The sequence below is a fragment of the Alexandromys fortis genome, unplaced genomic scaffold (genome assembly GCF_014885135.2).
Source record: "Alexandromys fortis isolate MF-2015 unplaced genomic scaffold, M_Fortis_MF-2015_v1.1 scaffold_11, whole genome shotgun sequence".
Classification (NCBI taxonomy): domain Eukaryota; kingdom Metazoa; phylum Chordata; class Mammalia; order Rodentia; family Cricetidae; genus Alexandromys; species Alexandromys fortis.
Window position 1 is genome coordinate 1,136,164 of NW_026067912.1, and position 21,592 is coordinate 1,157,755.

Genomic DNA, 21,592 nt, shown 5'->3' on the forward strand with positions numbered 1-21,592 from the left:
ACCTGGATAAAGTGGTTTCTCATCAATAGCCATTTATAGGGAACAACTGGGCTCACCCAAATTTGTGAACTCTGACAAGCGTTGCAGAAGGTTCCCTTGACCCAAGACTTTATTCCTTATTTCTACAGACTTACTCCAATGTCTCAAACACTTTCCAATTAGCTCCCCTAAGAGGTATCGAGGTCAACTATTTTTCCCTCCATTGCAGGTACAGCTGCATCTCCCAATCAGAGCAGCACCATGCTGACCTGCCTACGGGTCAGGACTATCTAAAGAGCCTCCAGGCTGCATCTCAAGCAGCACAGATTCCTCGAAAAGCCCTAAGCTTTTCCTCAGCTTCTTTCTAGGTTTGCTTCAAAGTCCGTGTATCACGATTTAGTCCACAAGGCAGTTAACTCATCCTGGATGAGGTCGAAACAGACCCTTGCTTTAAAAAAGTATACGATAGCTGCAGGGTTCTACTCTAAGAAATGGAAAAGTAGGAGACGTTTCTCTTCATTTTGAAATTATTACATTTACTTATTGAGTGCATGTGTAGACATGGGTGTGAATATGTGCGTGAGTGCTTGTGGAGATCAGAGGACAGTTTACAGGAGCTTTCTCTCTCCTTCCATCATGTGGATCCTGGGATTGAACAAGACTCTCAGGCTTAGCAGCAAGAGCTTTCATGCTATAAGCCGCAGGCCCTAGAAGTTATTCTTGACCACAGGTGGAGCACTAAGGAGCAAGCTCAATTAGTGGGAGGGCCCAACCCCTAGCTCAGCTTGCTCCTCAGCTGACTTTCCCAGCTGTCACTGGACCTCTGCTAGGTCAGTTAATGGTAGCAGATAATAAGCTCCAAGTGGGTAAGGGGCTCTATTGTACGCCAGTGCATACTTGGCTCTGGACAGATGCTTGGAACAAAACAGGTAGTCGATAAAGATGTGATGGAGAAATAACGACTTGAAAATAATTTGACTCTGGAGAGATGCGAATGAAGCCGAAGCTTCCATCCTTCTGGGGTGGCAGGTGTCTCTGATGATGGAGGCAGCTGCAGAGAAGGCGTCCCTCCTTCTCCACTTCCAGAGTCGGGAAGCTGAGTACTCTAAAGCCGGAAGGTATGAGTCCATCGCGGCCCTTGGTAGCAGGAGGTTGCAGAACAGGGGTGCGGAGGGAGCCCCTCGCCACAGCCATTTCCGGCTCTTTGTGTGACAGCAGCCGCGGCGAAGGGGCCGGGCACGGTGGCCAGGGGAGGAGCCGCCGCGGGCGGAGGGGCGGGACCGCGGGCGGGGCGCGGCGGGCTGCCGGCGCAGCGGCGGGGCTGAGCATCCTGCGCCCCGGCGCGGGGCCCTGCGGTAGCCTCGGGCCCCTAACCTCGACCTGCCACCGACCCAGGTAAGGGACTCTTGGACAAGTCGGGGCTGATGCGGGAACCGAAATGCTGCCTGGGCGGAGGATGCGCTCCTGAGGATGCGCGAGGGGCGGGCGCCACTTCTCCCAGCCCGCTGGGGGCGCTTGGCGTGGCGCCCGAGGCTGCGCGGCCCCGGGTCCCTGGAGGCCCAGCTGCAGGCCCAGCGCTGCCCCTTCTCCCCTCCACCGTACCGGGCGCCCTGGGCAGAGAGCGTCTCCCAGGAGGCGCCGGTACAGCGCGCAGGTCCCCGCGGCGTCCGCCGCCGCCGCCGCCGCCGCAGCAGCAGGTGCGTGGCCTGGGCCAGTGCCGCCCACCCCAAGGGGAGACAAGGATAGTCTTGAGGACCAGGGCACCTGTAAGGGCCACGAACCGGGGGTAGGGGGTGGGGGCACATCCCTGCGCCCAGGTACAGAAGAGACCGGTCCCCGCCTCTGCGGTCGCGGCCACCATCACTCCGCCAAGGCCAGCTAGAGCCGCCTGGGCCCTCCTGGTAGGCTGTGGGATACCGGTTACCCCCCCCCCCCCCGGTGAACTGGAGCCGGGCGGGGCCGGGACCACAGCGGCGCGGTTTGAGAAAGGAGGGCTCCAATGAACCGGGAGGAATGGCTGACCTGCTTCGAAGCGTTCTGGCCTACGCTAGCACCTCTCTCTCGGCTCACTCTGGGGGAGGGAGGGGGGAGGGTGAGGGAAGCCTAGGAGGCAAGATTTTCTTCACGTGTAGCTTCCCACCTGTCTGTTGTGAGTGATGGTCATATCACCTGAGGGAGGTAAACCCTCCTGCGTGCACAGGAAGGGAAGGAGTAGCCTGTGGTAAGAGTGGGGGCGGGGAGGATGGTCCAGCCAAATGATGGTTTTCTACCGCGACTGTCCAGGTGCTTCCTTGATTAGGAAACCTGATTTTGAACTTGGCTTGCCCAGTTTCTCAGTGGCCACAGCTCCACAGTTGGGCAGGAAGACTTGGGGGACAAACCGCAGGCAGGGCTCAAGTCAAGAACCTATTGGCTGCTCAACTACCATTTCTACCTCTTGCCCCCGCCCCTTAGGGCAGGAAGTAACCAGTCTCACTCTTGGGCACGGGCCCTGCTGGAACCCATACCTAGCATTCAGTGCACCCCCGCCCTTGTTGGAAGACGAAAATATAGGTTCATATCTAGTCAGGATTGTAAAGTCCTTGAGGTAGTTGTCCCCACCACCATACCCCCTCCGGAACCTTCTCCCCCTCCACGAAATGCTCCGTGTGTTCTTTCTCTCCTGTCAAACTTGCTTGAGAAAGGAGCCAGTGAGTGGTGTTTATCTTGAAGAGCTAAATACAAAAGGTTTTCCTATTGGATGCAGAGCAGGTGCCTCCGAAGTCATGGGATCAGAAAAGAAGCTGAGGCTGAGAGACAAGCAAAGCAGAAGGCAAAATATTTGATATCTCTCGTGGTTGACTTTCAGATGTAGGCTAGATGTGGGAGTGATCCTGTCACCGGAATGGCATATCTAGCAGCTGTCGGCTTCATTCTGAGTCAGGGCTGCTATGGCCTGGTGGGCAGGAAGAGAGAGAGAGAGAGAGAGAGAGAGAGAGAGAGAGAGAGAGAGAGAGAGAGATTGTGGCAATAGGTCAGGGGTTACTGTAACCAGAAGGCTTTTGTTGCTCACCAGTGTCTACTTGTGGGGTGTGAAATTTTCCCATAGAGAGTTCCTCACTGAAGCTAGCTGCCATCTGCCCTGACTCTTACGAGGCCACAAGAGCATGCTGCTGCGTATAAAGCCAGTGTTCCTCTGGGTGCTTCTGCTTGCTGAGCCCCGGGCCAGTGGCATTAGCTCAGTAAGCTTCTTTATTATATCTCCTGGCCGGATCCGACTGGCTGTATAGGAACCCAAGACTGCCTTGTAGGCTGTGTGGTGGAAAATGGAAAGGAAAAGCCCAATTTAGGCATTGGGCCAAAGGTGGCGGTATACAGCTGTCTCGATTTGGAGACCTTTGCTCAATCAGATCACATGGAGGAGTAATTTAACAAGTAGTACAGGGCCCCAGTAACAGGACATGTACCCTCTGATTATTGTGCCCCTCTGTGTTCAGTGGGCCTCTGAGACTGTCATCGACCTGAAAGCTAAATTAGGGGATGAATAGGCAACGAGCTAATTAGCATTGGGCCCAGTGTGGCTGGAGAACAGTATAGGGCTCCTGTCCTCCCAGTTCAGCCTCAGCCTCCATGCTCCAAGAGGCTTCTTTGGGCCGCTGTTCGCCCCAGGGTTCTACCCAGCACTTCACAAAATGGCCTTTTTGTAGCCTCCATGTGGCCACCATAACAATGAGTCTGTTTCTTTACTGGCAAGTATTAATTATTCACTTATAGTTGACGAAAGCAGACGCCAGTCCGTCACCTCATTGGAGGCTCTGTGAAAGGCCTTTGGCATTGTCCTGTTGAGAAGCAAAGCCATATCTAGGGTCCGGCTGATGGCCTTGCGTTTGTAGCTGGAGGTGGTTAGTGGAAATGGAAGGCAGGCGGCAGGCAGTTTTCGCCTTGCAGACTGTGAATGGGAGGCCAGCTGTGGTGGGGGAGGGGCCGGGACATCTCTGGATGCTCTTATTAAATGAAGGATGCACAAGCGTGCCGAACAGAATGTGTGGCACACGGACACTCCCCTGTTTATATCTTCAGTGCTGCGATGCGTGATTTAAAAGATCATCAAGAATCTGGTTCATGTGTACTACTAACTCCCAGCCCTCTCTAACCTCTCCACCTCTGGGGCTTACGTGCATCTTGCTTTTTCAAGGGGAGTTGGTCTGCTGGATCAGTGGCGGCGTGTGCCAAAGGCATTGGCAAGACGTGTGATCAGACAAAGTGTTGGCCAGGGCTTCACCTGGCAGCTGCTGAAAGTGAGTGTGGCTGAACTTGAGTAGGCAGGAGGAAAGGGGTGGGGGCAAGTGAGCAGAGGCAACTCTCACGTTTCAGCACACGGAGTCCAGGAAGAACTTCTTCCTCTGTGTGTGTTCAGCATTTTGCAACCAAACCCAAAATGTCAAGGGCAAGCTTGGCTTTACTCCGGGGACAGAAGGAGCAGCAAAGTGGACTTAGGACCGGGGATTTCTCCTGGCTCGCTGTGTACCTTTAGCATGGCCACTGCCTTCTCCTGACTTCAGCAATGGAGCACTGGAAAGCAGTCTGCTCCCCCTGTTACCTGTCTGTCACCACCAGAGCCCCCAGGATGACATAATGTCTGTGAACCCCCAGTTGGAGAAGAAGTCATGGAAAGAGGAGGAGAAAGAGGCTCTGGTGCATGGCTTCTTTGGAAGGCTGCCTCCATTCCTAAAGGGACTCTTTATTAAGTGTGTTTTGAGTGTCTGTTGTAAGAGTTGGATCTGTGGCTTCCCTGTACTATGGAGCCAAAAGGGAACTGAAAGGCACTTTGTGGTCCAGGTCCACAGGTTCTGTGATGCCCTTATCTGTACAGAGACACTCCAGGATCCACGCAGTGTGTGTGGGATGGCGCTCAGGATGCAGAAGTCTGGACGGTAGTTTCATAGCTATGGCCATTGTATCGAGGATTGTGGGTGTGAGATGTACCTCAGCAGACATCCACTTCGGCTGTGCTTCTCAGATCCTGGTGACAGGAGGAGTGAGTTGAGAGCACATGCTTGAGATAAATGGTGGCAGAGGGCAGGGCACAGTGCAGCAGACTTTCCTGCAGGGCTCATTCTGCCTGGGTGGCGTTCTGAAAGCCTCATGTCAGCTCAGAAGCAGTGTGAAGGCAGAGAAAAGCAACTAGGACCTTCCAGAGGAAGAGACCCAGTGATGACCTCATCAGTGGGGCCTTTTGATCGGGTGATGGCCTCAGTGGCCAGTCTTTTCAGAGTAGAGGTGCTGGGCTTCCGTCTCTAGGTGGGATGGAGGGAGTTTGTGTGGTTGTCAACAGACTTACTTTTCTTCTTGTCGTCACCCAATAATTGACCAAAGCAATCGAAGGGAGGAAGGAGTTCCTTTGGCTCACAGTGTAAAGGGGTACAGTCCGTCATGGCCGCAGGAGTGTGAAGCAGATGTCACATCGCATCCCCAGTCAGGAATGGAGAAGGATGAATGCCAGTGCTCAGCCTCCTCCTTCTCCTTCAACTCCTCCTCCTCCTCCTTTTTCCTCCTCCTCCTCCTCCTTCTCCTCCTTCTCCTTCTCCTCCTTTTCCTTCTCCTCCTCCTCCTCTTCTTCTTCTATTATTATTATTACTATTGTTGTTATTATTCCTTTTTATTTATTCCGTGACTGTAGCCCACGGGATGGCGCCCCTCGCTCAACACTGAGGGTAGACTTTCCAGTTTAAATCCTGTAACGTGGACAGCAATGATAAACTGTGATAGAATGTGAGGCTTTACACAGAAAGTCAAGGTGGCAGGCTGATTAGAAAAAGGAGACTCCCTCAGTCTGGACCAGTTTCCTCTAAGAGGACTAAGAAGCAAGCTGGGGCTGACTGAGAGAACTGCCCAGCTTTCCCTGAAGGCCCAGGAGATCAAAGAACATGCAGGGCAGACCCCTCATCACAGAGTCATTATCTCCGTGAGAGGGATGCCGAGAGCTCTTTTCATTTTGTGCTTTTAAAATGTGCTGCTTCAGGGTTGACTTCGACAAAGCGAGAATGGCGAGGTAAGAATTAAAATCGAAAAGACTCCCTCCGACCTCCAGTCCAGCACAGCTCCCTGTGGGAAAGGGATACAGCGACCCTTCTTAAAACCAGCAAGAGGGGCATTCGATGGAAGAATTATCTACAGATGTTTTCTTCGACTCTTAGATGAGGAAAACTTCTGTAGATAAGGTGCCTTGAGGGACCATGGTATATTTTCACTTTCCCTTTTCTTTTCTTTTCTTTTCTTTTCTTTTCTTTTCTTTTCTTTTCTTTTTTAACCAGAGGGCGTGAATTTTGGGTCACTGGCTCGCGCAGACAGAGCAAATGAACTCTGCAGTGCCCAGTGCTCCTCCCTCTGCTCTGGTTCAAGGCATCAAATCCAGAAAGGAAGTCTATTCATGGTATCAGTGGTGGCTGAAGCAGTTTGGGATGGGACGGGAGGCGGTGGGTTTCAGCCGTGAGTTCTGCTGATGGCTGCAGAGAAGCCGGCCGGCCTGTTTATCGTTGTTTTGTTAAACTGACTTATGTAAGGCCATTTTCAAGTAAGTAACACACTTGTAGCATGTTTCCCCCACTCACCTTCACCTTTTTCCTCCCCTTCCTCCATATTCGTCCCCTTTGTTCCTCCAGACAGTTTCCCTTCTACTCTTGCGCCTGTCTGTTCCTGTGAGATTTTATGCATCCGTATAAAGTCTAGGACCCACAAATGAGAGTAAACTTGTGATATTTGTCTGTGTCTGAAACTGACTTATAATTGTCATAATATGGTGAGTTTCTGTCGCATCCATTTTCCTGCTCATGACGTGATTTCCTTTTTATGGCTAGAAAAACTATTTATTGGCATATGTAAGCCACGTTTCCCTTATGCTTTCAGAATAGGTCGGTCTAGACTTGGGCCTCGACACAGGGTAGGGTTTGAGAAGAGGAGGGAACAAGCCACAAAGCAGTGGCAGTAGTTTGAGCAAAGGCACACAGTCAGGACGTTCTTGAACAGATTGATGACCCCATACACCCTGGGCAGGTGGTCTAAGCTGCGGAAGTGTGGCTTTAAGAATGATCCTTAAATGTAGGTGAATGTCCCAGCTAGCATCAGAATTGTTTGCCTATGGGTTGGAAAGGCCCAGGGAGAGAAGATCAAATTCAGTGATTCTTAACTGGTTGATTGGGGTTTTCCATTTTCTTTCTCTTTTTCTTTCTTTTTTGATGTACATGTGATGCGCAGTGGTCATGTGACCAATAGCTCACATTGTTTCAGCACCATACTCCACACAAGGGACAAACGCATTATCAGTGATGTGATGGGGACACTTTGAAACTTCTCCTCGTGCGTAATAAAATGCAGCCCAGTGGCAGGCCTTGGTGCTTTAGCTGTGAGTTGTAGCAACCTCTACACCACAGATTCTGACATCATGGTTGAGGCTACTAGCACACCAGCCTCCATATTTTCTTGTGTGTGTGTGTGTGTGTGTGTGTATGTGTGTGTGTGTGTATGTGCGTGTGTGTGTATGTGCGTGTGTGTGTGTATAGCCACACAAGCATGTGTGTGTCAATGCATATGGAGGTCAGAGGTCAACTGTGCAGCCATGGATGTCACTTCTGGCTGTTGTCCACTTTGTTTTGATATCATTATCATCATCATCATTATTATAGAGACAGGGTTTCTTGTGGTTCTGGAGCTCACCAATTAGGCTGAAACTAAGTTGTTTCTTTCCGAACAACTTAGTGAACCACAAGAACTCATCTGTCTCCAAATCCCCAGCACTAGTGTTAGAAGCAAGCAGCCATCAGGCTCAGTTTTTATTTTTATAGGCATTGGAGACCAAACTCCATTCAGAATGCTTGCCTAGCAGTCACTTTCCCTAGTGTGCTGTCCTCCCAGATCCCAAGCACCATATGTCACAGAGAAGCTGGCCTCTGTAGAGTCAGTGAATGTGACTTGGGAGCCCACGTCAGCCTCAGTTGGAGCCACGTTCCTGCTGCAGGTCCACAGCAAAGAAGGCATCCGCCAACCTGGAGACCAAACCCCAAAGAATCTCTAATCAACCAATACCTCATGTTGCTTGACCCTGAAAGTCCCCTCTTGGGTTCCATTAGCCGGAGCTTCTGAAAGCCTGCTCCCCTCCACACGTACAAGTCTCACTGTGGCAGCTTGCGGTAATCCCTAGTGAGGGCGCAATCAATTGGGCACCGTGGAGGAATGACTTCCCCTCCATAAAGGACTGAGGACCGTGGCTCTGAGCTTGTGGCATTTGTTTACTTTTGGTTGTCACCAAAAAGCCTTCCAGAACCCCACTGCCACAAGAAGCAGCTGAGAAAAGTGGCCAATGAAATGGCAAGTCCCTTTGCCCCACCCAACAAGGTCTTTCTTTCCGATCCCTTGTAGAAAAACAAGAAGGCTAGATAGGCTTTCTGCAGATGTTCAAGTGGAGGCTGATTTATGCTCCTTAGCTCCACCCTTAGATCCCCTGAGAACAGAGACGCAGCAGGTGACAAAGCTTCTGGTCCCAGGGGACAGGCAGTGAGGCACTGCCTAGCCAGCCAGTGCTGTGTACTGGCCAGGTGTCCAACTGTTAGCAAGGAGGTCTGTGGGTTGTTTTTCAGAGTAAAATTTAAAATTCTGCTCAAAGCAATACATGCACTTGCTTTTGAAAACTAAGCAGTTGAAAGACTTGTATGTAGGCCAGGACAACCCTGCAGAGCGGGGATCCCCCTGGGAGCTATTTTTTTGAGTAGCTATATCCAGCCTCATGTTGTGTTCACACTCTGGGCTTGTCTCTTTTGGAGATTCACTTTGATTTTGTTTTGTTTTTTAATTGTTTTTATTGAGCTATATATTTTTTTCCACTCCCCTTTCTTCCTCTCCCCTCCCCTTCTACCTTTTCTCATGGTCCCCATGCTCCCAATTTACTCAGGAGATCTTGTCCTTTTCTAATTCCCATGTAGATTAGATCCACGTATGTCTCTCTTAGGGTCTTCATTGTTGTCTAGATTTTCTGTGATTGTGAATTGTAGTCTGGTTTTCCAAGTACATATGATATTTGTCTTTCTGGATCTGGGCTACCTCACTCAATATAAAGTTTTTTAGATCCATCCTTTTGCCTGCAAATTTCAAGATGTTATTTTTTCCCACTGTGTAGTACTCTATTGTGTAAATGTACCACATTTTCCTTATCCATTCTTCAGTCGAGGGGCATTTAGGTTGTTTCTAGGTTCTGGCTATGACAAACAAAGCTGCTATGAACATAGTTGAGTGTATGTCCTTGTGGTACGATTAAGCATCTTTTGGGTATATACCCAAAAGTGGTATTGCTGGGTCTTGAGGTAGGTTGTTTCCTAATTTTCTGAGCAATTGCCATACTGATATCCAATACTGATACCAATACTGATACCAGTTTGCACTCCCACCAGCAATAGGGGAGAGTTCTCTTTACCCCACAACCTCTCCAGCATAAGTTGTCAACAATGTTTTTGATTTTGGCCATTCTTACAGGTGTAAGATGGAATCTCAGAGTTGTTTTGCTTTACATTTTTCTGATAGCTAAGGATATATTGAACATTTCCTTGAGTGTCTTTCAGCCATTTTAGATTCCTCTGTTGAGAGTTCTCCGTTTAGGTCTGTACCCTATTTTTTATTGGATTAATGTTCTTTTGATGACCAATTTCTTGAGTTCTTTTGTCCAATGTGGGGTTAGTGAAGATCTTTTCCCATTCTGTAGGCTGCCATTTTGTCTTGTTAACCATGTCCTTTTCCTTACAGAAGTTTCTCAGTTTCAGGAGGTCCCATTTATTAATTGTTTCTCTCAGTGTCTGTGCTACTGGGGTTATATTTAGGAAGTGGTCTCCTGTGCCAATGCGTTCAAGTGTACTTCCCACTTTCTCTTCTATGAGGCTCAGTGTGGTTGGCTTTATGTTGAGGTCTTGGACTTGAGTTTTGTGCATGGCGATCAATATGGATCGAAGAGATTCACTTTTTTTTTTTTAAATCACACCATGTTTCCAATATATTAAGATCTCTGCTTTAATCAAATCACATGTAACACGTCTATTTCATTAAGGTGTACCATTGATGAGAGCAGGAGGCTTAAGAGATGTTATGTTTCTTTTCTTACTTCGTGTTTTGTTTCATTGGAAAAATCAGATTTTTTTTCTTAATGTCAAGTTAAATGTCAGTTGCTACATCAGACTCGGTCTTCGGGATTGCTGTGCTAGTGCAATCCCTGCCCAGCCCCATCACTGCACGCAAGAACCTTGTCTGGGCCCCAGTTTTTCTATCACTGGGAGGGGCACTCTGTTGGACAACTCCTCCTTTCTCATTTAATTTGAACTTCAGAACGTATCAGCCCTCTGCTCTGGCAGTTTCCTGTCATCTGAGAAGTCTTTTCTCCACAGCAGAGCAGATGTAGGAGCAGGGTAGTGGGTGTGGTGGTGTGTACCACGGAGGTGAGGCTGGTGAACTGCTGTGAGCTTCAGGCCAGCTTGGACTCGTAGTGAGACCCTCTCAAGCAGACAGCAACCAACCAGGCAGGGGAGAAGCAAAAAGTCAGTTTGGGGGCTGCTCCATGGGGAAGACAAGTGGGGTTGTCTGTTAGTCTGCTTATCCCCTCCCCTGTCTTCTGCTCCATCTGTAGCTCTCTCTGTACCCCACTTGTACATGCTGTACTCATAGGTTCATGAAAATACTAAGTTTGGGAGTGTCTTAACTTTAAGACATACGGAGTATTTCACAGTTCACCATTTAGACCATACACTTCCGTAATTTGTAGTAACTCACAAACCTGGGCAACCACAATCTCAGATAATTTTAGAACGTATTTGGCATCCCCGGAAGAGACCTCATGTCGTTAAGTCGTACCACTGATTCCGTCCCAACCCAGCCCTAGTCAATCACAAGTCCATTTTGTGTCTCCGTAGATCATCTAGACACACTGTATAAATGGGATCACACAGTGTGGAGCCTTTTGTTTTTAGCATCATAATTTCAAGGCTCTTGTGTGTATTCGGGGTCATAACATGTATCCGAACTAAAGTCCTTTCTGTTGCTGAATAAGATCACGTTGTACAGTGGTACTACTGATTTTATCTCTCGGTCTGTGGAATGCTTATACTCTTGGACTGTTGTGGATAATGTTGTTATGGATGTTCATTTACAAGCTTTTAGTTTTTATAATAGTTTATGTATTATTTATTTATGGGCTTTTTGTCCGTGTGTACCATAGCAAATTTGTGGAGGTCAGAGGACCACCAGCCGGAATCAGTTCTCTCCTTCTGCCATGTGGCTCTCAGAGGTTGAACTCAGGTCCTCAGGCTTGACAGCAGGCAGGGGGTTGCTCAGCCATCTCACCGGCCTCTTACAGATTCCTCCCCCCTTATTTTTTACAGCTTCCTTTCTAATCTGGCTCCTTTTATTTAATTTTCTCTTAGCTACACTCTCTAGGATGACACTCACTATAAAGGTAGGAGCAGATGGTCTGTCTTGGTCCTAGGGAGAAAGTATTCCATTTCCCCCATTAAATCTGATATTGGCTACACCCCCCCCCCCGCACCATCATTGCTCTTTATCGAGTGTTCTTTATGGGTTGAGAACGTTCTCTGTACGACTTGGGCTTTTTTATTTGTTTGCTTTCTTTCCTCCTTCCTTTCTTTAGTTCTTTTGTCAGAAGGTGTGGTTTTTCTCCACCAGCTGACAAGCCTAATTGAGTTGTGGCTGTGTTGCTACTGGAGACACTGGATGTGATCTGGACCTATGCCTCCTCTCGGGGAACCTAGTCAGAACAGGAGAGAGAACGTAGCAAATGGCTTGGGAAGCTGCCATACATAGCACGAGGAAGCAACGTGCAGGTTCAGTGAGGCCCAAAGGAAACGATGCTCAGATGGAGATTCTCACAGACAGGAGGGTATCATTCCCTTCCATCTCTCCCAGTTCCAGAATCATCCCAACAGTGTGTGGCTTCCGTCCTGTGTGCCTCAGTATTGGTGATGCTTTTACGGGATGTGGTGCAGTGGGAGTTCTTGGCCCTGCACTCAACTGTGCAAGTTCCTGGACCTCAGTGGCCCTCTCTCTATCTTGATGGTTCTCTTTCTGTGTGTATATTCAGTTTGTTGTCCTCTTAGCGTATGGACGGCTCCAAGCTTATGACTTTATTCTACAGATTGGTATCAACCCAGCTTCTTAGGCTGTGGGTCAGAACCCCCAATGGGTCAAGTAACGAATCTGGCCACCTGAATATGCTTCAGCCAAAATTAAACATAATGAGTCTGAGGTGTTTCTGGAGCACCCATGGAGCTTGCATTGTGCAGCTCCACTGGCAGCCTGGGTTATGGACACACAAACACTTTGCACATCGCATGCCATCTCAACACACAACACTGGAACACTCTGCCCGAACCACCTTGGCCCACGTTTGGTACTGGTATGTGTTATAAACTGCAGTGATTTAAAAAATATATTTATTTTTCTGTATATGGGTGCTTTGCCTGCATGTATGTGTGTGAACTACATGCAGATAATGTCCACAGAAACCAGAAGAGGGTGTCAGATCCCATGGAGTTGGTAATAAACGTTTGATTTGCATACCTGTTTATGCATGTACATACCCATAGATTGGTCAACATTTCTTGGGTTGAAAGAGATCACAGGAGAAAATGTTCAAGAATCCCCAGTGTAGGTTATCCTCTAAAAGCAACTCCAAGTGGTTCCCTTAAGGCTGACAGCTGGGAACCCTGACCTTTGTCTATGTGGACTGTTCCTGCAGAATTTTTCATGCCCAGTGCACTCAGCAGAGGTTGCATGGCCCATTGTGGCATACTCTGGAATACCTGTAAGATGAGCATGAATAATTGCTTTCCTGTTCAGCAGATTCTGAGGTTTGAAGGGGCTCTAATCCACAGGGCACTGGTCTCCATGGAGCTGTATCCTGCCATGGCCACCTTCTGTGCCCACACAGCTTTTTGCTACACTCTGCTATACCCAAGATAGAAAAGAAGGCCATACTCTTGGGTTTTGCTCACTCAACAGCCAACCCCATTTTATCCTAATGGGACCATCTCCCTTTTAATTGCTTTATTTTATTATTTTAATGTATATTCACATAATATTTTCCTTCTGTATATAAATATATGTATAAGTATGTCTGTGGGCATCTGTCTATGTATCCTCTATCTGGGTAACTGGGCAGGCGGGAAAAATATTTTTTGGCTTCTAGGTGTTTGTAGATCTCCCAAATATGACAGTTTCCTAGTCTTTTCAACTTGGGAGAGTTTTGTTCCTAAGGAAGAGAAAAGCACCCAAACTGGGAGGGCAGTGATGAGTTTAGCATTTTCCAAAATGGTTCAAAAGCAAGCATGGCCTAAACGCTGAACTAGAAAGAAAGATATCCCGTGTGCCGGGCCTCTGCCAATCACTCACATGAATGAAAGCATTTATTTCTTATTAACAGTGACCTCCTGAGGAAAATATCAGACAGTAGCTGCCCTCTTGAATTTGTGGGGCAGTGGTGGTGGGAAATCAAGATGAAAGAGCCATACAGAACTGACATCTTAGTGACGATGCTTTGGGGCAGGGCTAGGAAAGTTGTGGCAGTGTTTATCTGCTCTGTGGTTAACACACCATGAGCTTCAGTGCTGAGCGGTGAGAAGCCATAGCTTTAATCTGAGCGGAGAGGGAGACTCCCACAAGCCAGTTTGGTATTGATTTTTCTGAAAACAGGAGGATCCCAATGTAGCTGAGTTAGCACAATCAGGAAGGCCCTTCTGTGTTAACTTTTACAAAAAGAAATCTGATGTAAACCAGCCTTTAAAATCTTTAGTGATATGCATGAGAGAGAGAGAGAGAGAGAGAGAGAGAGAGTGTTTGTTAGCTTGATTCAAACTAGTCACTTGGGAAGAAGGACCTCAATTGAGGAATCGCCTTATCAGATTGGTCTGTGCATGTCTGTGAGACATTTTCTTAATTTCTGCTGATGTAGGAAGTTCCAGCCCACTGTGGATGGTGCCATCCCTAGGCAGGTGATGTAGGAGGTCCCAGCCCACTGTGGATGGTCCCATCCCTAGGCAGGTGATGTAGGATGTCCCAGCCCACTGTGGGTGGTGCCATCCCTAGGCAGGTGAGCCTGAGCCTTATAAGAAAAGTAGCCAAATAAGTCAGTACTAGCAGCATTCCTTGTGGTCTCTGCTTTGGTTCCTGTTTGCGTGCCTTGGCTTCCCTCCATGGTAATCTATAACCTGTAAGTTTAAATGAACTCATTCCTCCCCAAGTTGCTTTTGGTCAGAGTGCTTCATAGCAACAGAGAGCAAACTCAGAGAGTGTGCGTGTATGTGTTGTGTTGTGCACTGTGCACACAAGGAGAGACGTGCAAAAGTCATTAGTTCTCTCCCTTCACTTTTGTGTGGGTTCTGGGAATTGAACCCAGGTCTCCAGGTTTGCACAGCAAGCACCTTATGGGCGGAGCCAACTTGCTGCCCCGCTGGGTTTTTTTCAGGGTCTTATCTCTCTGCTCCTACCTTCCCTGCTGCCCCTGTGTAAAGAGAGCTCCCAGTCTGTTTTAGAGAAGGGCCCTGCTGGGAATTCACCAGTTGTGACTAAGAGCCCAGTAACCTGCTAATTTGTACTTTTATTTTCTGACACTATTTCCTGAATGCTCAGTCTGGTCCAGACGGCCTTGCTAAGTAATATCCATGCTGTCCGTTATAAAACGCTGAGAACAAAGGACAGGCACTTTTATAAATTATGGTCCTTTTTCCAGGGGTTAAATCATAAGCTGTGGTTCAATGGCTGTTCAGTGCTGAGTAGCAGGTTCAGCCCCAAGGCTCAACCCCACCCACTGTTATACCACCTTGTAAAAAAAAAAAAAAAAAAAAAAAAAAAAACCCACCTTACTTTCTCATTACTTCCAGAAAGTAAAAAGGAGCATGGCTTCGAGATCCTACTCGAGCTGTGAACGGCAGAACCTGCATTTCCAAAGCCAGGTTCTAGCTACCATCATGCACCGGTGCCGGGACCCACCCTGTCATGTTGCGGTCTGTCCGAAGCAAATTACTCCTGAGCTCAGGGCTGCTGCTTATCTTGCGGCAGCTGGGGGGCTGACTTTGGGTTGGTTATGAAGATAGTGAATTAAATAAAAGGTACTGACTCCTCATGTTGCGAGACAGCGGCTGCATGAGGTAAACCAGGCCTCAAGAGCACGGTGAATTTGAGAACAGTTTATTACTCTCTTTTCCGAAATGAAAGAACAGGCGCATGTGCACAGACTGAACACATGGGATAATTCTCACGTGGAAGGTTGCGTAACACACTGGCCTCCCGGGCTAGGAAAGCATGCTTGTTTTCACGTATACCTCTGTTCGAGTTCCTAGAATGTCCTCCTTTCTTATTGATGTGGCTTGGCACTGATTTCCAGCACTTGAGCTAAAAATGTCTGATTTCCACCTCCCTTAGGCAGCGGATGATCTACAGAGGCAGAGCCATTGCAGAAACTGTATTTCCAAGGAGAAAAGAAAGGCCGTGTTATGTAAACAAAGACTCTAAATTTGTTGGCTTTATTAGGCACATACTGGTTTAGTTCGAGGAGACCTTGGGGTGCTACTATTTTGAAGGAAAAAGCCTTAATGATTATTCTAGTAAATGAATGTTTTCTGAAGCTCATGAAGTCCTGAAGATTCCCAGGTTTGGGGGGAAAGGTGAGAGGAAGGATCATGGTAGATGAGGGAGAGGGGGATTCCAGTGTGAACTGGGAGCTGCCACACTGAGCTAGAGACCTTTGCAAAAGGTTCCAGACAGATGTACAACTGGAGAGGGAAAACAGGAGAAAGCCCACACCAGCGTCACGGAGGACCAACGGTTCTTACTTCTGAGTGTTGAAACTATATTTAAGGTTAAAAGACACATTGCATGACTCGGGAACCAAACTCAGATCCTCAGGTTTGGCTGCAAACTCCTTTACCTACTCAGCCCTCTTACTTACCCCAGGATTTTGTTTTATTCTTCTTTATCTTGTCTTATTAGGAAGAAAATCCCTGTATCACCTTGTTCCTATTTTAATAGATATTTCTAGAAAACACTTTTAAAACATACTTGTGTTTTAAAACGTAATACATTACAACTAAAAAAAAAGCAGTCTTTCAATAGTATCAAGCTTGCAATCAGGATTCATTTACCAGTTTTTTTATGTTTTGATTTTTATTTTTGCTTTTCTCTTGCTAAGTATTACAGTTTTGATTTCAGGGTGGTGTGTTTGGAATGGAGTCCAACCAGGATCCAAACACACACTGTATCAGAGTAGAAAATATCATAGCTGCCCCCTTCCTGCACTTCTTTTTCTTTTTTCCCTTTTTCCCTTATTTGTTGAAGACATTGAGTCATCCTCTGTATTGACTTACCTGTGCTATTATAATGTGTTTTTCTGCTCTCTGCATGCTCTGTGAGTCAAAAGCTTGAAGCGATTCTGCTGTTCCTTTTGGGCCTAGCATTCTTCCCAGGTGATGGTGTCTGTGTCCATCAGGAGGTGCGTGGTTCACCTGGCTGCTTTTGTTTAGTGAAGCTGGCAGTCTTGATGAGCAGTGAGTGGAGCCACTTACTCCTTAGCAGATTGAAAGCGGAGGCGTTCCCATTGGCATTGTCTCTGAGAAAGGAAAACAAATTATGTATCTTTTCTTTTGACTTGATTTTCCTAGCCAGCAGTCTATTTTGTTTAGGAAAGGCAAGTTGCCTCTTCATGTTTTTTCCATTTTCAGTATAAAAATGGGATCATAGGCACCATCCAAGTAATGAGAGCCAGGTTTTTATTTGGTAAATCTATGATCTCACTGAGGTAAAGGCGTTTACTCTTGTGCTGGTCCACTGTAGCTTACCTGATGAGCACACACAAGCTCTATCCTGGGGGAGCAGGAGCTTGATTCAGGGTCTCCTCTAGATCTGTTCCACACACAGTCCCGGTATCTTAGACAGACAGAGTCCTTGCTATGCCGAGAAAGTTGTTAACTTTCTACCCCAGTCATTTTCTACCCCAGGCCTGGGCTCACATGAGTCCTAATTCCTTGGTAGGAAGTCAGACTGGAGTCTGAGCACTGAAGGTGCCTGTTGCTCGTGGGCTGGGATTTGTTTCTAAGTCTTTTCAGTGGGCAGAAACATGGGTGTATGTACAAACATCTGTATGTATAAATATCATTTGTGTCTTTATTAACATGTATTTGTGTCAGTGAGGACCTTGTAATGTGTTTTAATTTTAAATATAAATATGAACACATATGTGCATGTGTACACATCTGGGTATCTATGTTTGTGCTGGTCTCATTTTTATTGTTGTGATAAAACACCTGGACAGAGAGCAACCCAAGGAGAAAGGGTTTATGTTAGCTCACAACTCTAGGCCGCAGCCATCTTGGCAGAGGCGGCACAGCAGCAGGACCTCAAGACAGCTGTCACACTGCACACTCAGAGGCAGAAAGAAATGCATGCATGCATGCATACATACCCCATTATTTCACTTAGGAGACCCCCTGCCTAAGGAGAGGTGCTACCCACAGCTGGGTCCTCCCCCATCAGTCAACCCAGTTAAGACAATTCCCCCCTAAACATGCCTACAGGCCAAGCTGATGGAAACCATCCCTCATTGAGGCTCTGCTCCCAGGTGACTCCATGTTGTATCAAGCCAACAGTCAAAGCTAACCACCCTGTCTTAGGGTTCCTATTGCTGTGAAGAGACACCATGACCACTCTTAGTAAAGGAAAGTATTTAATTGGGGTGGCTAGCTTACAGTTCAGAGGTTTAGTTCATTATCAGCATAGTGGGACATGGCGGAGAGCAGGCAGACATGGTGCTGGAGCAGTAACTTACAGTCCTACATCTTGCAGGTAGCAGGAATTTGTAGTGTGGAGCAGCAGGCCCACCACCCGGCTAGCTTTACCTGAAATAATTACATGGAAACTGTATTCTTTTAAATACTGCTTGGCCCATTAACTCTAGCCTCTTACTGGCTAACTCTCACATCTTGATTAACCCATATCTAATAATCTGTGTAGCACCACGAGGTGGTGGCTTACCGGTAAGATCTTAACCTGCATCCATCTTGGAGAGGAGAGCTATGGCAACTGCTTTACTCTGCTTCTTTCTCCCAGCATTCTGTTCTGTCTATTCCGCCTACCTAATTTTCTGTCCTATCAGGGCCAAGGCAGTTTCTTTATTAACCAATGAAAGTAACACATAGACCCTCCTCCATCAGGAAGTGGTCAGTGACACACTGAGGGAAACTTGACCAAAGGAGGCTTCAGAACCCATCCCACCATGACATATTTCCTCCAACAAGACCACACCTACTCCATCAGGCCACACCTCCTAATAGTGCCATTCCCTTTGGGGGCCATTTTCTTTCAAATCACCATTCAGTATTGTTTCCTGTGGTATTTAGTTTTTAATGACTCTCTACAGTTGTAAATAAAGTATTTTCAGTCATATCAAGGACACCTTCGTCTCAACAACAAGAGGAGCACATCTCATAATCACTCATTTCCTCATAACACATCCAAACATGTCACAGTAATTTACCTGTATGGCATTGAAAATAAAGCGAGGGTGTTTTTTGTTTTTGTTGTTTTAAGAAAGGGTTTGTCTGTGTATCCCTGGCTGTCCTGGAACTCACTCTGTAGACCAGGCTGGCCTCAAACTCAGAGATAATATCTGCCTCTGGAACACTGGGACTAAAGCCAACACCACCATCCCTTACTTTTGTCATTCTCAGGATGTGTCCCCTCCCCCCCAGAATCTACTATCGGATAATTGAATGAGAGGCTGGAGAGATGGCTCCTTGGGTAGGAGCACTTGCTACACAAGGACCATGTAAAAAGCCAGGCATGGTCATGCATTTCTGCAACCCCAGTGCTGTGGGAGGCAGAAACAGGAGAATCTCTGAGGTTTATTGGCTGTCAGTCTAGCCCCTAGTTCAGTGAGAGATCCTGTCTCAAGGCAGTGTAGAAAAAGTAAGGAAGTCGGAGATCCAACGTCCCCTTTAGGCCTTCACAAACACGCATGCGCGCGCGCACACACACACGTCACAGAATCACTTGGAACAATTCCTTTCTGTGTGGCTCTACCAATAATTTGTCACATATATATTCATTTCCTTCCATTTATTCCTTTTTAGGGGTTTGCATTTTAAGTTTAAAGCTTATTTTACAATCATGTAAAACCTGGAAAACCAGGTATATTCAGGATTGCTAGACTGTTTCCTTCATAGACCTTAAGCCTCTTTCTCCTCCCTCCTCAAAGCTCAACAGCCTTTGTATAGCGCATCCTTGAGTCTTTGTGTCTGTATATGCATCTTCCTCTCGGATAAATGGGACCATGTGGTCCACACACATGCATCCTAGGGCTTGCTGCTGCTCTGTCCTCAGTGTGGAGGGCTCCAGCAGCCCTGCAGTCATTCAGATGTTTGCGTTTTTCAGTCTGTTGCAATTGCATATTTTATACCCCAACCAACAGTGTGACCAAGGGCCAGCTTCTCTGTAAGCTGGCCAGTGGCATGGTGATCATAAGAGTTTGATCAGTAATGGCAGTCTGGGTTTCTTACTGCAAATGAAACAGTAAGCTTTTAAATGGCGTCTTTTTTGTATTAGGAGTGGATCCCAGGCCGGTATTGATAAAGCTGTTCATGTGATTCTTGGTACAGGTAGAGCCAAAACCCACTAACGCCGTGCTTCTAAACCCTGAGTGTTCTTGTCTAGGAAGCAGGATCCCATGGTGCATGACTGATAGGCTGTGCAAACAGGCGAACCCTTGCAATGTCTAGTATCAAGAAAGATTGATGATTATTATTTGACATAATGACATATTGGGCTTTGTAATTAATTGTAGATCATATATCCTCAAGTGGACTTAATAGAAATGTAAGAAAGGCTGGAGAGAGCCGGGCGATGGTGGCGCACGCCTTTAATCCCAGCACTCGGGAGGCAGAGGCAGGCGGATCTCTGTGAGTTCGAGACCAGCCTGGTCTTTGGAGCTAGTGCCAGGACAGGCTCCAAAGCCACAGAGAAACCCTGTCTCGAAAAACAAAAAAAAAAAAAAAGGCTGGAGAGATGACTTAGAAGTCAAGAGCATATGCTGCTTTTGCAAAGGACCCAAGTTCGATTCCCAGCACCCACATCTAGAGACTCACAGTTGCCTCTAACTCCTGCTCCAGGGGATCTTATGATCTCTCCTGGGCTCCACCAGCACCTGCACACATGTGCACATACCCACACACAGACACACGTGCATTCACATGATTTTAAAAATATAAATGAAAAAGAGTAACACAAGGAAGAAAAGAGGCTTTGTGTAGCTTGACAGTCATGCTACCATAGACCTGAGCATCTTACTTAGAATTCTGAGTCGGGATGAGAAGAGAGGCAGAGGGGTAGGCCACCACTGAGTTCCAGGTGTCCTCACCAGAGGCTGGCTGTGCCATTGGCGGGGCACATGCCCAGAAGGTGTGTGTGAGAAATCAGTGGAGTGTGAATTCTAGTCAGCTGATCTGCAGCCACCCAGCCTCCATCTGCCCTCCCGACCTTGGGCCCGAGAGAGGTATTAATTGGCAGTGTGGCCTTGGTTATGAGCTCCAACTCTTTGCAGCCCCCAGACCACATTTACATATCAAAGGTCCCCATGTGGCCTGGCAACAGACACTGTTTTTCTAACACAGGGCACAGTTCCTGTCACTGAGAGAATCCAGCCCTTGTTTAAACCATATTTCCCTGCTATGGGGCTAGGCTAGCACAGTGGCCCTTCTCTGTGTCTTCTTCCTATTTGTGTAGTAAAGATCTGGCTGGATTATCACTAATGATCCTATAGGACTCATCTTAGGTTTTGTTGTTGTTGTTGACCTCTACTGAGTTTTATTATTATTATTATTATTACTATTATTTGTCTTTGTAATTACGGACTCCCCTAGCTCCATTTCTTTGGGTTTGCGCTTTTGATCTCTTTAAGTGTTTCAGTGCAACATTGGGCTAATTGAGTTCCACTTTTCTTTCCTTGAAGATGTGTTATGTTTTTATTCGTATGTGTGCAGAAGAGGGCCCCAGATTCCCTGGAGCTGGAGTTGCAGGTGGATATGAGCCACCAACTTGGATGCTAGGAACAGAGCTTGGGTCTTCTGAAAGAGCAGCCCCCTGGTCCACTGAGTGATCTCTATAGACCCATGTTCCACTTTGCTTACCTTCAATTACATGTATTTAAGACTTTTATCCCTTCCCTTTAGTTCTAAGTAATTACCATTTCTGTCTGAATCACTCTGTAGCTATGAATATGTTTCTGTGGGTTTATAGGTTTTCAAAGGGGTGAATTTGGGGGTTCTCATCTGCACTGTTGGCGCTGTAGTAAATATTGGTGTTGGTGCTGTATCACTGGGGGGATGAGCCTCACTTGTGTAACCAGGCAGGCTTTCAGCTATATAACCCAAACTAGCCTCAGATTCACGATTCTCCTGCCTTGGCCTCCCAAGTGCTGGGACTGTGTGCATGTGTCACCGCACCTGATCTAATGTTTCGTTTTTGGAAGCTACTGGTGGGATCCCAGTTTATACACTAAATCATGCAGTGTAAGCTTTTAATCCGTTTTCACGTGTAATTTTTT

The 21,592-nt window shown here is 47.2% G+C and overlaps 1 protein-coding gene across 2 annotated transcripts in view; it reads left to right on the plus strand.

Moving 5' to 3' along the window:
* Positions 1–1,271: 1,271 nt before the first annotated feature.
* Positions 1,272–21,592, plus strand: part of Cyfip2 (cytoplasmic FMR1 interacting protein 2) — a 119,785-nt gene continuing 99,464 nt past the window's right edge. For both annotated transcript variants that reach the window (XM_050138684.1, XM_050138683.1), the window contains exon 1: positions 1,272–1,374. The gene's annotated coding sequence lies outside the window, so the exon portion shown is untranslated. The remainder of the gene's footprint in view (positions 1,375–21,592) is intronic.